This window comes from Oryctolagus cuniculus, chromosome 12 (assembly GCF_051225735.1).
Source record: "Oryctolagus cuniculus isolate XC-2025 breed Fujian yellow rabbit chromosome 12, ASM5122573v1, whole genome shotgun sequence".
Lineage (NCBI taxonomy): Eukaryota > Metazoa > Chordata > Mammalia > Lagomorpha > Leporidae > Oryctolagus > Oryctolagus cuniculus.
The window spans coordinates 95,839,549-95,855,526 of record NC_142878.1 but is presented as its reverse complement, the minus strand read 5'-3'; the positions used below and the strand labels follow the sequence as shown (position 1 = coordinate 95,855,526).

The following is a 15,978-nucleotide window of genomic DNA, read 5'->3' as shown; positions in this document are numbered from 1 at the left end:
CTAATGCCCTCAACAGCTGGAAAGGTATGTGAAGCCAGGGTCTGGGAACTCAATCCAAGTCTCCCATGTGAGTGGCAGGGATGTAAGTACTTGAGCCATCACCTGCTGCCTCCCAGGTTGGAATAGTAGGAAGCTGGAATCAGGACTTCAGCCAGGACTTGATCCTGGGCACTCTAACATGAGCTGTGGGGATTGCAGTAGAGGCTTAGTCGCTATACCAAAAGCCCATCCCTGATTAGTCTTCAGTTCCCTCCTTCAAAGTGTGGCTGGCTACTTGGGAGGGGTTTACCTCACCACTGCTAACTGGGCCTGCTGCACAATTTTGTGAGGACCTTGTTCCAAAGGCAGGGGTAAAGGGCCACTAAAGATACTAAAACATAAAGCTCTTTCCTTTCTTCCACCTACCTCCTTGGCTCAGACTCATGCTCTTTTGACTGGCTTACAAAACACAAGTTCAAAGACAGAGTTTTGAGGATTTTTAAGACACCACCAGCAGAGGTTTAAACCCAGTGCAGGCCCTTCAGAGAGCGAGCCGTGTGACTGTTTCTGTGTGACCATGTAGGCTGCACGCCCATGAGGTTGGCCCTGGCTGCTGAATATAACCCATTGGCTTTAACCAGTCCAGGTCTAATCCTGTGACACTCCAGGGCACCTGGGCAGACTTATGTCGTATTAAATCAGCTCCCTGAGGATTGTGTGGACTAGTTAGTCATACTGTCTCGTGATCACGCTCCTCGATTTTCTTAGAGACCTCTTGTCTTGTCTAGCTAGGACTGGTATCTTTTTCTAGAGTAAGGCTCCTCACCCCTGACCTAGAGCACTGAGAGGAACTGGAATGCTGCTGTGTGGCAGAGACCTCCTGCAAGTTCTCTGAGCAGTACTGGGTCCCCACAGCTCCGCTTAGTGTTTCTATGGTACCACACTTTGAGAACTGTGCTCGCAAATGACTCATGGGACAGTCTGTCCCTGCTCTATTCCTGCTCTGAGCCTGGCAATCAAGGTCCAGACAAGGCCCCTGATAGAAATGTTGCATCCAAGCAGCCCCCTTATAACTAAGGTCACCTCAAGATCCCCACAAATGGATCTTGGACCAGAGGTCAGGACTTTATGTGCAACTTGAACACTTCCTGCCTTGGGAAGTTCACTGCCCCCACCCCAGGACATGTTCTGAGCTGCTTGGTCCTAGGTGTAGAGGCTCTGGCCTCTGGAAATGTACTGAGTTGACTTCTGAGTTTCCAGATGCCGGAAAACATGTAACAGAGTTCCTCGGATCTGTGTGACCACTTGGATATCCAACTGTGATTGCAGACACCCATGGTGAAGACTTTTGAGTGCCGCCTCATGGTGGAGCTGAGTGCTTCCTGCTGGGACTGTGGGATCTTCCTGGGATGCCAGGGTGGCACAGCAAGCCATGGTGCTCTGGAGGCTGTCACTAAATCTGTGTGTAGCTTAGAAGGTAAAACTGTGTCTTTCCAGTAGTATGGAGCAGAGCCTCAGGACGAGGAGATGGTCCTATCAGAACTTGATGCTGGGGCCGGCGCTGTGGCACAGCAGGATAAAGTGTTGGCCTGCAGTACTGGCATCCCATATGGGTGCTGGTTCATGTCCCGGCTGCTCCACTTCTGAGCCAGCTCTCTGCTAAGCCCTGGGAAAGCAGTAGAAGATGACCTGAGTCTTTGGGGTCCTGCACCCGTGTGGGAGACCTAGAAGAAAATTCTGGCTCCTGGCTTTGGATCAGCTCAGCACTGGCCATTGGCAGTCATTTGGGGAGTGAACAAGCTGTTGGAAGACCTCTCTGTCTCTGTCTCTGTCTCTGTCTCTGTCTCTCTAACTCTTTCAAATAAGTAAAATAAATCTTTTTTAAAAAAGAACTTAATGCTAATGTGTGCATTTGTTCTAACTTGGAAAGGAAATCTCATTCCTCTGCTTCAAGTCACCTTGCAATTCAGGAAGGGCAGCATTTTTTTTCGTTGGGCTTCTTGCGTCTTCTCTGCTGGCTTCTCCCTTGTAAATTATCATGTAGCATCATCCTTTGCTCTGGTAGGATTCATTTTTAAAACCGTGCTTTTTCTTTTCTTCATCAGAATAGTTCAGAAAGTTAATGGGAAATGGAATCAAAAGATACCTTTATTTTAGTGTAAAAATTTTTTAAGCCCATGCATATTTTTTGTAATACGTATGTTTTATATAATGTTTGAAGATCCCTCATGTATCATAACAAGTCTTTACAAATTTTGGTCATTGTCTTGGTCCTTTAGTTATTAGGAATAAATTATTTTGTTAGGTTGAAATTAGCCTTTTTGAATTAGTGCCGGATCTCATTTGCTGTGACATAAAGAATTGCTTTATGGATAATGAAAGCACCTTAATGATGTGGTCTAAAGGAGAAAACAATATTACTCAAGCTATTAACACCAGGGGACTTCTCCCTGACCTCTTAACAGTGCCCTGCAAACTGTACATTATTGTACTCTTGAGGATCCAGGGGCTGAAGTCTGGCCTGAAGGTATTTTAGAGAATGCTCCATGTGGGAAAGTCATAAGAAAAACAGAGGAATATAAGTAGCAGTTAATGAGAAGGCAGAAGAGACTTCTAGAATTGAATTGACCACAAGGTTTGCTGGGATTTTTTGAGCAGCACAGCAAGCACTAGGTTGTCTGTGTTGGGCACCAGATACAATCACTACAGCCTTGTGAAATTAGAAACTATGCCTTTCTGGCCGGCGCCGCGGCTCACTAGGCTAATCCTCCGCCTAGCGGCGCCGGCACACTGGGTTCTAGTCCCAGTTGGGGCGCCGGATTCTGTCCCGGTTGCCCCTCTTCCAGGCCAGCTCTCTGCTGTGGCCAGGGAGTGCAGTGGAGGATGGCCCAAGTGCTTGGGCCCTGCACCCCATGGGAGACCAGGAAAAGCACCTGGCTCCTGGTTCCTGCCATCGGATCAGCGCGGTGCGCCGGCCACAGCGCGCCGGCCGTACAGGGAATGCAGGTGAGACAGAGCATCTCTGACCTTAACAGAGGCAGTGTGATTGGTCATTCTTTACTTTCCCTTTATATTGCTATAGCAACTTTAAAATGCCTTTTGTTTAAAAACCTGAGGAAATGTATGTGAAAAGTCGTTTTGGCAATCTTTGGTCATCAGTAAATTCACCATCTTAGGTGTGTTATAACTTACTGAACCCGTGGTACTAGGAACTTGATAGAAGTTTGCAGCATTAGACTACAGTTTTCGGCTTGCTCAAAACTGAGGGTGTTGGAGCTTACCCAGCATAATTAGAAATGTACCCTCTATTTGAAGCCTTGGCAAGAACAATAATTTAGTATCGTGGCTGTGTGGCACTGGTAGAATGTGTTGTTCAGTCCTGAGTTTGGGCACCTTGTTTGTTTATGACAGAAAACAGCTTTCAGAAACTTCCTGTTGGATAAAATACTCTTTTCACAATCTGGTGGTTTCACTGCTTTTTTTCTGAAGGTTTAATTTTCCCTTCGAGTGCAGGCATGTTCATTTTATCAAAGCTGGCATTTTCTCTTCTGTAAAAATTAAAGTCTTGTATTCTGAAGAAAATTTCGCAACCATTAGGGTATATAAGTGCGTGTCCTGTGAGCATAATTACAAGGATGAAATGCTTTGCTTTTGAGTAGTAGTGGACCAACACTTGGTGTGCTAAGCAACATAGTTTTTATTCTATTTTGTGGTTCAAAGGCTGCTTACTACTGCTCCTGATCTTAGATTATCTTAGTCCTTTTTGTCAAATGGATTTAGAGCGCACAGCACCTTTTTATCCACCTTCTCTCTGAAAAGCAGTGGGAGATAGAGCAACTTTTTTAAAGATTTATTTATTTATTTGCGAGGTAGAGTTACAGAGAGAGAGGTTTTCCGTCCAATGGTTTACTCCCCAAATGGTTGCAATGGCCAGAGGTGAACCAATTCAAAAGCTGGAGCCAGGAGCTTCTTTGAGGTCCCCTACATGGTTTCAGGGGCCCAAGAAGTGAGGCTATCTTCTGCTGCTTTTCCAGGCTATAAGCAGAAAGCTAGATTGGAAGAGTAGCATCGGGGGCACGAACCGCACCCATGAGGGATGCTGGCACTGCCGGAGGGATGCTTTACCTACTTTACCACGGCGTTGGCCCACAGAGCAAATTTTTAAGCCAAGAGCCAGGAGCCCAAGAGCTGGGCCATCCTCCGCTGCTTTCCCAGGCACATTAGCAGGGAGCTGGATTGGAATCCGAGTACCAGAACTCGAACTGCTGCCTATATGGGATGCTGGCACCGCAGGAGTCACCACTACACCACAGTGTTGTGGTGCAGTGGGTTAAGCCATCACCTGTAATGCCAGCATCCCACCCTTGTTTTCTTTCTGTAATCTAGTAGTTGAAAAACAGCCACCACTCCCAATGCATAAGTCCTATAAAAGCAATTTCACTTTATTTGAACACTCTAAGGAGAAAAAGCAGATGAGTATGTATTGTACCTAAAGAGAAAAACTCTGTCAAATTTTAAATCGAATGGTGGAATAAATTTCATGACAAAAGTGAAGCAAACAATTGACCTGTGGCCCCACTGCACTGGCGCCTGGCTTCACTGCCTACTGGGGACAGACAGCAGGAGCCCAGGAGAAGCCTGGAGCCACACCCCTGCGTGGGCTTGGTCTTTGTTTTTTGATTGGTTGGAGCCTGCAGGTAATCCGACCAGAAATGATGTATGCTGTTGAATACCGAGTTTATAAAAGGGGTGCTCAGTGCTGCTGTTTCCCTTTTCTCTTCTTGGTGTCCAGCGCCGTGGAGCTCTTCATTGGAGCATGTGCTAAGCCCTGGCCCTAAGAACAAGGAGGTGAGCAGCCGAGAGCAACACCTACAGGAAGGGCCGGGCTGCCAGTGTCAGAGGAGTGGCAGTAGATTCAACAGGACCCTCAGGTTTGTCCATCCTCACCTGGTGAGTCTTCTTGAAATGTTTGTGCGTATCATATGCCGGTCCTGGACACAGGCAGGGGACACTTGGGCCTTCAGGAGCCAGGGGGAAGGAAGAATAAATTGTATGTTATAAATTGAATACTGTATTTTATATGATAACCTTTTATTATATATTATAAATTTCATATCATATGTTCTAAATAGATTTTAAATTGTATATTGTAAACCGTATATGTGCTCGGAGGTATCACAGACAGTTCCAGGAGGTGTGAGCCTACCTGGCTGAATTCTGATGCCAGGATGGGTGAACCAGCAGGTGCCCGCAGGTGAGTCATCTTCTTATAGGTGGGCAATTAAGATGCCCAGCAACTGTGTTAATTTCCAGGTCTCTTGTTTTATTTTCTGGATTTATAGTTCTACTTAGTGGATAGGAGCTGAGAAAGTGGATCTGGTCATCCAGGAAGGAAGTTCCTGCTCACAGGCTTTGCTTCCTGTTTTTCCTAATTTGCTAAGATAGTTTCTCTCAGTTTGCGTTGAAGGTTCTCCAACACAGCAGTAATAACTTTGACTGCTAAACTCAAAAGGATGGTTGTACATTGTTGTCATTGCCCCACTGAATTCTAATTCTGCCTCTGTGATATCCAGTGTTTCCCTAATTTTATGAAAAAGTTCCTGAGGAATACATTGTTGTATTGTGTTAATGAGTGTGGTTATCTGGGAAGACATATCATGTAAGATTTACATATCCCAGTCATACTATTGCATTAACTAGGAATATGGGGACTCCGTTTATCATCAGAGGATGGCACCGAAATTTTGAGAGGGTAGCATTACTTCCTAAGTATATTTGTTTCAGGTATAAAACTATAAGGTTCTGAATAACTCAATACAGGTTCTTTTTACTTCTAAATTCGATTTTGAAATACTGAAATCATTCGGATTATGATATTTGTAGACCATTTTTAGGTCTGAGAAGGCAGGGGCATTGTTTCTGGGCAGTATCCACTCTGGTTGCCGTGTAATTGGTTCTAAACCATCGGTTGGTGAATTGAAATCCCTGTTTGTCCCTGTGTTTTAAACAACACAAAATTTCAAAATCCGTAGGTATTGTGTTTTGTGGTTTGGTTCTTACAGTATGTGGTGAATTAAGTCTCCCTTCCTTCTGGTTAGCAGTTACTCGTGTTGACATCCCAGGATCATTCCTTGATCCTCATCTTATGAGATGCTGACCAGTGACTACTCCGAAACAGCTCCTTGGTGCACGTCCTCGTGGATGTTCCAGTTTCCTCATTATCCACTCTTGGTGTTCCTGTTAGTGCTGATTGATCAAATCCAGAAGTTGAAATGACCCCATGTTCAGTCTATGTGTTTGTTCTCACTGGTCTTCTCATCCTAGGCAGCCTTATCTCTGTACCGTGTTTCAGGAAGGTCTTGGCTCTTTCTCTCATCGTTAGCTTGACCTATTTATATTGCCCATGGTTTTCTCGTGTTGGCTATTTTCAAACTTGATTCCTTGATTCCATAATTTGCCCTCACACACAACAAACCAAGAAAAATCTGTTCTTTTGTTTTCTCATGCTCCCAGTCCACAGATGTTCTCTGATAACAATCACCAGGCATCTCAAAGGCTGTCTGGTCCCTACACCCTTCTCAAAGCCACATGAATATGTGATTCTTTTGCTTTTCACTTTTGCGTCTCAGTTCTGTCACCTTTTCCACAAACCTCTGTTCCTGTGACTACCATGAAACTTTAGCATCTCCCACAAAAAGCCTAGGCTAGCAACTACTAGTGCACTACTAATAAGAAGTTAAAATATAGAAACTTTGTGAGGAAATTCCAAAATTAGAGTGGTTTATGCCAAACATCTTAAGATGCTTTTCCTCTGCTTAACTAAAGTCATATCTATGGGGGAAAACTAGGTGACAAGTTTTCTACAAACAATGCCTTTGTTACCTTTATACAATTGTGTTTGTGAGTTATGTAGGCCTCTATAATTACGTATGGGGAAACTAAAACTGTGACTTGCAGTTCAGTATTGCAAATATTATAAAGCTTTCTACTGAAGTGCTGTAGTGAGAGAACAGGCATGGAGTCCAGGAAATCCTTCAATGAATTGGTATATGTGTAGTTTTCAGAGTGCTGCTTTCAAAGACATTTAAACCTTGTAAACATTTTCATACATATGATGTTAAATTTAAAAGTACTGCCTCAGCAAACACTGAGCTCTATGTGATTGATAACTCCTCCTACACTAATGGATCACCTTGCTTGATTTCCCCACCTGATTACTATGGAAGATGACATGTGAGTGTCAAATGGGGAAAGAAAGGTTTTTCTTAAAGATTTATTTATTTGAAAGGCAGAGCTACAGAGAGGCAGGGGCAGAGAGAGAAAAAGAGAAAGGTCTTCGATCTGCTGGTTCACTCCCCATAGGGCCGCAATGGCTGGAGCTGAGCTGATATGTAGCCAGGAGCCCGGAGCTGCTTCTGGGTCTCTCTGTGGGTGCAGGAGCCCAAGCACTTTGGCCATCTTCCACTTTCCTAGGCTATATCACAGAGCTGGATCAGAAGTGGAGCAGTGGGGACTCAAACCAGTGCTCTTATGAGATGCCGGCACTACAGGCAGAAGCTTTTCCTGCTATGCCGCAGTGCCGTCCCCAAGAGATATTCTTGTAGTAGACTAATGTTCATGGTGTATAGCCCTCTGCTCTGTGCAGGTAGAATTTGAGTAATTCCTGGCAGACCCTAAATTTTTGAGGTACATAGAGATAATATGATAAATGTAATGGGACCCACAGTTTTCTGGTAAAATACTTCATGATATCTACTGGGGTCCTGCCATTTATGAAAATGGGTTCTAAAGCAACCTGATCAGTGAAGACGTTGCCACCTATTGATCCAGTGAAGCAAGTGCAGCGTGAGCACCTCTGACCCTGGCAGGGGCTGCAGCCCCTGGTGACTAAGATGCCGTAGGCCTGTACTGCTACTCATTCCACGGGGAAGGCCCTGCCATACTGCTGTGAGCATCCTGGTTTAATATTTTGGTATTGCCATGTTTTGCTTTGTTCTTCAACTTAAATACATGATATCTCCATTTGGTTCGTTTATTTCCTCTTGCAGTTTTCACAGCTAAATTTCTTTTTTTAATAATTTTTATTTATACAGAGGTGAACAGATATCATGTATTTCATAGACACAGATTGAGGAGTATAGTGATACTTTACCTTTCCCTCCTCTCCCCAGCATGCTGCCCTCCTCCCTCCTTCCTTTCCTGTGATTACAAAATAAGCTGAAAGAATGTCATTGTGAAAACTATAGGAAAGTGTAAATTCTAAAACTTGACAGAACTAACTCCATAATGTGTAGCTCCTGGTAGGAACTGAAAAATGCAGATTGGGCTGTTTAAAAATTGTCATGCATTTCAATATGGAAACCCTAGGAATTTAGATTGAGTTTAGGTGAGAAACTACCATGGTGCCTCCCCAAAGGTGTGTTCTCTAAACATAATGTGCCCACACCCAACTATTGCTTTGAACCAAGGGCCATTGTGGTCACCAGTGATGGGAAATGGAAGGCATTTTAGGGCAGTGAGCCTGAGGACTGTGACCAAGACCTGTCCCGGTGAGTCAGTGAGAGATCAAACTATGCATGAGCCCCCTGGCTCCAAGCCCCAGCACTTGCCCCATCTTCCTATCAGCCTTCATTTACAAAGTACAAATTCAAGTGAAATCCAGCAAGAATTTGGACAGCAGAGAGTGTACTCTTTTTCGTTGGGTCCAGTTGCCGTGTCACTGGTGACATGCTGATGAAGCAGGCCCTGCGTTTTCAGTTCCATGGTTTAATTGGGCGAATTCTCAACCTGCCTGTAATATGTAACTGTGTTACATGCATATAGGAATGTACACCCATCGGTGGGAGAATACCATATGGTAATTTATAATTCTAATTTCACTTCTCACTTTCCTGGTTTCCTTCAGATATACTAACTTTTATTTTCTATTTCTGAGTTTTCAGTCTGAGGGAGGTGAGGTGACAGTGTAATGTGTTACTTGGATATTGTCTTAAATATTCTCTTGATAGAAATCCTGAATCTTTATTTTCAAGATATAAACTGCCTGAAATTTAGTTTAGTCAAGTTCATGAATGTTTTTCTTAAGATTTATTTATTTGAAAGTCAGAGTTACACAGAGAGAGAAGGAGAGGCGGAGGGAGAGAGAGAGGTCTTTCATCTGCTGGATCACTCCCCAGTTGGCCGCAATGGCCAGAACTCTGCTGATCCGCAGCCAGGAGCCAAGAGGTTCTTCCAAGTCTCCCTCGTGGGTGCGAGGGCCCAAGGACTTGGGCCATCCTTTACTGCTTTCCCAGTCCATAGCAGAAAGCTGGATTGGAAGTGGAGCAGCCGGGACTTGAACCGATGCCCATATGGGATGCCGGCACTGCATTTGGTGGCCTCACCTGCTACGCCACAGTGCCAGCCAGCCCCAATCATGAATGTTTTAAAACTCATTTCTTTCCCATGAAGCCTACCAAAACCCCACAATATTAACCTAAGTTCCTTAATTTTTATTTGCATTTTAAGTATAGGAACCTATTTTTGCATGTTTTATTTTTCCAGCCTTATTACAATACAACTGAGAAACAAAAATTGTATATATTCAAGGCATGCAATGTGTGTTTCGATATGAGTCTGATCTTTACATTGCATTTTCACACAAACTTTTTGACTCTCCTGGTACTTGCCATACACTATGAAAGGGGTAGTACAATGAAGCTACTTAACAAAGTTATCACTCCTATAGCGTTTTTAAAATTTTTAAATTTTATTTATATATGTATTTTCCCAGAAGATTTATTTGAAAGGCAGGGTCCAGCGCCATGGCTCACTTGGTTAATCCTCTGCCTGCAGTGCCGGCATCCCATATGGGTGCCGGGTTCGAGTCCCGGTTGCTCCTCTTCCAGTCCAGCTCTCTGCTGTGGCCTGGGATGGTGGAGGATGGCCCAAGTGCCTGGGCACCTGAACCCGCGTGGGAGACCAGGAGGAAGGACCTGACTCCTGGCTTTGGATCAGTGCAGCGCCAGCTCTAGGGGCCATTTGGGGAGTGAACCAACAGAAGAAAGACCTTTCTCTCTGTCTCTCTCTCACTGTATAACTCTACCTGTCAAATAAAAAAAAAAAAAGAAAGGCAGGAAGCAGGGAAAGAGAGTAAGATCGAGTGAGAGAGAGGATGAGGGATATCTCATCTCATGCATTATTTCACTCCTCAAATGTCCTCAGTGGCAGGGCTGGACCCCAGGTCTCCCACTTTGGCACAGTGGCCCAAGCCGTTGGGACATCTTCTAGTGCTTCGCCAGGCACATTAGCAGGGAGGTGAATGGGAAGTGGAGCAGCTGGGACTCGGTCTGGTGCCCATAGGGGATGCTGGCCGTCTAGGTGGAGGCTTAAGCTTTTACACCCCAGCTCCAGCACCATAACCATATATTTGTATCTTGTGACTAACATCTCTTCATTTTTCCTGCTCTCTGACTGTGTTAGTTTGACTTTTGTATATTCCACATGTAAGTGTGATCATGTAATATTTCTTATTTCTGTGTCTTGTTTCACTCATTGTAATGTCCTGTAGTTCCATACTTTTGGATCCATCTCGTGAGAAGTAGTAGTATTTCCTTTGTTTTTAAGGTTTGGTGAGGATTCCACTGTGTGTGTATCCCAGTTTTCCTTATGGGTCCATCAACAAAGATTTGGGTTATTTCCATATCGTGGAATTGTGAATGATGCTGAAGTGAATGTGGGGGTGCAGACAGTTCTCTGAGATGGTGGTTTTCTTTTGGATTCATGGCTAATAAAGGTTGTTCCTTTTTTAATTTCATTTGAGGAACTTCCATATTGCTTTTCATTATGGCTGGCACAATTTACATTCCCTCCACTAGTGTGTGTTCTGTTTTCTCTACATTGTGCCCGATACTTGTTATCTTTTAACTTTTTAATAGTAGCCATTTAACAGATATAATAACCACTGTCATCTTGATTTGCATTTTGCTGATGATAGCAATGTTCAGAACTTTTTCACATACCCTCAGGGTACATTGTATGTCTTTGTTGGAAAACATTGATTCAGTCCTTTGTCCTTTTTAAATTGTATTCTTTGCTGCTTAGTGGTATGCCTTCCTTGTATTATTCCCTTGATCACACATCCGGTTTGCTAATATTTCCTCCTATCCATTGGTGTGCCTTTTCATTTCACTGATCTTTGCTTTACTAGTTTGTTGGGGTTTCATTTCCTTACATTTGCTTTTGCTCTCTGTGCTTTAGTTGTTAGCACATAAGCAACCACTCTTGAGGCTGATGTCAAGGACTTTTCTACTTTATAAGTTGTAAGTGTTCAGATCTTCTGTATGGACTTTCAGTTCATTTTGAGCTGATTTTAATATGTGGTGTAACAGTGATACAGTTTCAGTTTTGGACATGTGGTTATCCAGGTTGCTTCTGCCTCAGATGTGGGCCTTTACATCCAGTGACTGCATGTTTGGTAACCCTGGTGGGCCAGGGTCCCCAGTGTCTTCAGTTGGATCCATTAAACCAGATGCTGTGGCTGGAGTTGGGCAGGAGCTTGGCATGTGTAGTGATTTGGGAGTAGGAGACCATGCAGTGATGGGGTCAAGACAGGGGACTGTGGCCTCTTCCTCTGGAAGCCAGGGCTATATGAGGGTGTGTCAGACAGTTTTTTGAAGGGTAGACATTTGGCATGGTGGGAAAGACAATGCTCAGGATACCAGTGGCAGCCAGTGATGGCTTAAGTAGTTGGATTCTTGCTACCACATTGGAGACCATCTCCCAGCTTCAGCCTGGGTCAGATCAGCCCTGAGTATTTTGGACATTTGGGTAATGAACTACTAGATGGGTGGTATCTTCTCTCTCTCTCTCTCTCTCTCTCTCTCTCTCTCTCTCTCTCCTCCCCCCTCCCCCTTATTGTTTCTCCGTGTTTTGCTTTTGAAACCAATTGCAATATTAAAACTAGGTGGAAAAAATGGTTTACGGATGATTATCCCAGTAGCCTTAGATTACTGAGTCATTTCCTAGGATCATGCACGGGGATGTGTGTAGCTCACAGTAATCTGTTATCTTTTATTAGAAAATGAAATAAAGGAGCCCAAGGCTCTGTCCATAAAATAATGCCAAAGATTAATGTAGATTTGATCAGTACAAATTTTATATGAGTATTGAAATGTCACACTAGCCCATAAATATGTACAACTCTTGTGGATGAAATTTAAGGAAAAATACCAACATGTTACTTGGTGTATAAAGTTAAGGGGTTTTAAATGATTAATGTCACAACTAATATTATGGTATTTGAAAATGGTTAATTAATACAAGCAAAAACATAACCTGTAAATAACTGAACTGTTCTTTTCTTGTCATGCTCAGTCGAAGGGCTACCTGGCTGTGTTTTAAGTTGGTGATGATATTTATTTTAGATTATTTCCTTTAATAAACTAAAATGGTAGTATGTTTTCATGTGTGTATGTGAAATTGAACAGCATCAGAGCAATACAATGAATATGAGATAAGCTTTTTCATATTTGGGATTTTATTGGTTTTTGAGAATCACTACAGAGACATTTTAATTTGTACACTATTCTTAACAAACCAGAAATTAAAAAAGTGAGGGCTTGTCATTCTTTTAAAATCTTTTATTTTTGAAATAGTGTATTTTTAAATTTACCTCATAAGAGCTTTATATTCCATTCAATAAAGAGTTCATCTATTAAGGAAGAATATAGGCAAGGGCAATAAAAGTAATCAAACAAAAAAAGTCCTATCTTTATGATCAGTTATGAACTTAAACTGATCACTTTAACTAGTAAGATGGCATTAAGTGTCAAAGAGATCACAGCACTCTGGCCTCAGAATCAGCCCTTAAGGCATTCGGATTAGGCTGAAGAGCCCATGAGAGTGTTTTTAGGCATGGAAAGCCAAGATACCCTGGCAAAAACAAACAAACAAACAAAATAAACAAACAAAGAAAAAACAACCAAAAACAAAAAACCTAAGCGAAAGATCTCTGGGAGTGAGATCCCAGTGGAAAGAATGGGCCATCAAAGAAGGAGATACCTTTCTCTGAAGTGAGGAGAGGACTTCCACTTTGACTATGACCTTGTCTAAATAAGATCAGAGTTGGTGAACTCAAAAGGCTTCCATAGCCTTGGCAACTCATGAGAAGAGCCTGGGGTGATTACTGACACCATAAACAAGAGTGTGAATCGTTAAGTCAACAACAGGATTCACTGTGCACTTACTCCCCACGTAGGATCTGTGTCCTTAATGTGTTGTCCAATGTGAATTAATGCTATAACTAGTACTCAAACAGTATTTCACACTTTGTGTTTCTGTGTGGGTGCAAACTGATGAAATCTTTACTTAATATATACTAAATCGATCTCCTGTATATAAAGACAATTGAAAGTGAATCTTGATGTGAATGGAATGGAAGAAGGAACGGGAGATGGGAGGGTTGTGGGTGGGAGGGAAGTTATGGGGAGGAAAAAGCCACTGTAATCCAAAAGCTGTACTTTGGAAATTTATATTTATTAAATAAAAGTTACCAAAAAAAGGATCACCTAAATAAGACCAAGTGTCTGCTGATAGTAATAGATAGGAAAAAAAAAAAAGCCGGCTAATCCTCCGCCTAGCGGCGCTGGCACACCGGGTTCTAATCCAGGTCGGGGCGCCGGATTCTGTCCCGGGTGCCCCTCTTCCAGGCCGGCTCTCTGCTGTGGCCAGGGAGTGCAGTGGAGGATGGCCCAGGTGCTTGGGCCCTGCACCCCATGGGAGACCAGGAGCACCTGGCTCCTGCCTTCAGATCAGCGCAGTGCGCCGGCCACAGTGCACCAGCCACGGCGGCCATTGGAAGGTGAACCAATGGCAAAGGAAGACCTTTCTCTCTGTCTTTCTCTCTCTCTCTCACTGTCCACTCTGCCTGTCAAAAAAAAAAGTAATAGAATTAAAAAGGAGACAATGATCCAACATGGGAAGCAAGCCACACAGCAGACTCCTAGAATGACAACTACCCTAAACAGTGCTCTGGCCTCAGAATCAGCCCTTAAGGCATTCGAATCTGGCTAAAAAGCCCATGAGAGCATTTCAAGCATGGAAAGACAAGAAAGACACTGTGGCAAAAAATCACCCACATGAAAGGTCTCTAAGAGTGAGATCCCAGGGAAAGAAAGGGCCGCCAAAGAGGTCAGTACCTTTCTCTGAAGGGAGGAGGGAACTTCCACTTTGATTATGGCCTTGTCTAAATAATGTTGGAATTTGTGGACTCGAGGCTTCCATAGCCTTGGCAGCTCATGACCAGGAGCCTAGGGTGATCACTGATGTCAAATAGAAGAGTGTCAATTGTTAAATCAACAACAGGTATCACGGTGCACTTGCTCCCCATGTAGGACCTCTGTCCTTAATGTGTTGTACTAGGAGAATTAATGGTAAAACTAGTCTTCAAACAGTACTTTAAAGTTTGTGTGTCTGTGTGGGTGCAGTCTGTTGAAATCTTTACTTAGTATAGAATTGATCTTCTGTATATAAAGATCATTAAAAATGAATCTCAATGAAGAATGGGATGGAAGAGGGGGTAGGAGTTGGGATGGTTTGCGGGTTGGAGGGTGGGTATGGGGGGAAGAACTGCTGTAATCCAAAAGTTGTACTTATGAGATTTATGTTTATTAAATCAAAGGTTTCTATAAAAATGACTACTACACTAATACACAGTAAATTTTAAAATGATCATGAATTATTAAAATTATAGTAGTATATCATCCTTAAGAATTTGTTTGATAAAGATATAAAAGAAAGTTGAACAAAACTATATTTGCAGCAATACTGATATACACAGGCATTAACTTTTTTTCTGTTTTTCTTTTGTTGTTGTTGCCTGATTTCTTTTTTCGTAAAAGAAAATTTTAGCTCTCATTATATAAAGGAGAACATCTAATATTTGTCTTTCTGTATCAGGATAATTTCACTGAGCATGAAGTCCTCCAGTTGCAATGATTTTGATACTAATAACAGGCTTTCAGTTTTTATAGTACTGTAATATTCAGTTCTACATAGATGCATCCAGTTTTGCCAGCACCACTTACTGAATAGATGATACTTTTTTCCATTGTATAGTCTGGGCACTTCCATGAAAAATCAATTGTCTCTACCTGTTTGGATTGATGAATTAATTAATTAAATTCCACTATCATGCTGCCTTGATTGCTATAGCTTTGTAGTTAGTTTTGAAGGCAGGCATTCTGATGCCTCCAAGTTGATTGTTTTTTAAATTTTGCTCAGGATAATTTTGGCTATTCTTGATATTTTGTGATTTCTTAGGGAATTTAGGATTATTTTCTCATTCTGTAAAAAATGTCATTGGTGTCTGATAGGAATTTCATTTATTTTGTAGGTTGCTTTAATTAATACAGGTATTTTAATTATACTAATTCTTCCAATCCGTGAGCAAGTTATATTTTTCCATTTTGGGAGTCCTTGATGATTCATTTCTTCAACATTTTAGAATTATCATTGTAGATATCTTTCACTTATTTGGTTACATTGATTCCTAAATGTTTTCTTTTTGTCTCTATTGTGTATGGGATTACTTTTTAGATTTCATTTTTGGCAAGTTGGTTGCTAGCATATAAAAAGCTACTGCTTTTGTATGTTGATTTTGTAACCTGTAACTTTACTGAATTGGTTTTTCATCTTGAACCATTTTTTGGTGGAGTGTTTAGATTTTTCCATGCACAACATCATGTATTCTACAATGTTGTTGAATCCAGTTATTGTTAACAGTTGTGTTGAGGAATATTTAATGTGATAAATATAAGAGCATGTCAAAAAGGCTTAAAGTTTATCGGTGGAAAATTTCTCTGTCATTTGCCGTATGGGAAATAGTACCTGGTAGACTTGTGGACTGACGTTGTTAATGGAGTGCATGGGTTCACCCATTGGTTTATCACTGGTTTCTGTGTCCCCCACAGACTCCCAGTGAGACAGTGAGGCTTCTTGAGGTTGTGTGCAGAGTGTTGC

General features: G+C 42.4%; 1 long non-coding RNA gene across 4 annotated transcripts in view; it reads left to right on the top strand.

The window, feature by feature from the left end:
• LOC103346435 (NBPF family member NBPF3) overlaps positions 1 to 15,978 on the top strand; it is a 270,838-nt gene that overhangs the window by 62,911 nt on the left and 191,949 nt on the right. For all 4 annotated transcript variants that reach the window (XR_016218301.1, XR_016218303.1, XR_016218304.1 and 1 more), the window contains exon 4: positions 4,772 to 4,910. This is a non-coding gene — a long non-coding RNA (NBPF family member NBPF3). The remainder of the gene's footprint in view (positions 1 to 4,771; positions 4,911 to 15,978) is intronic.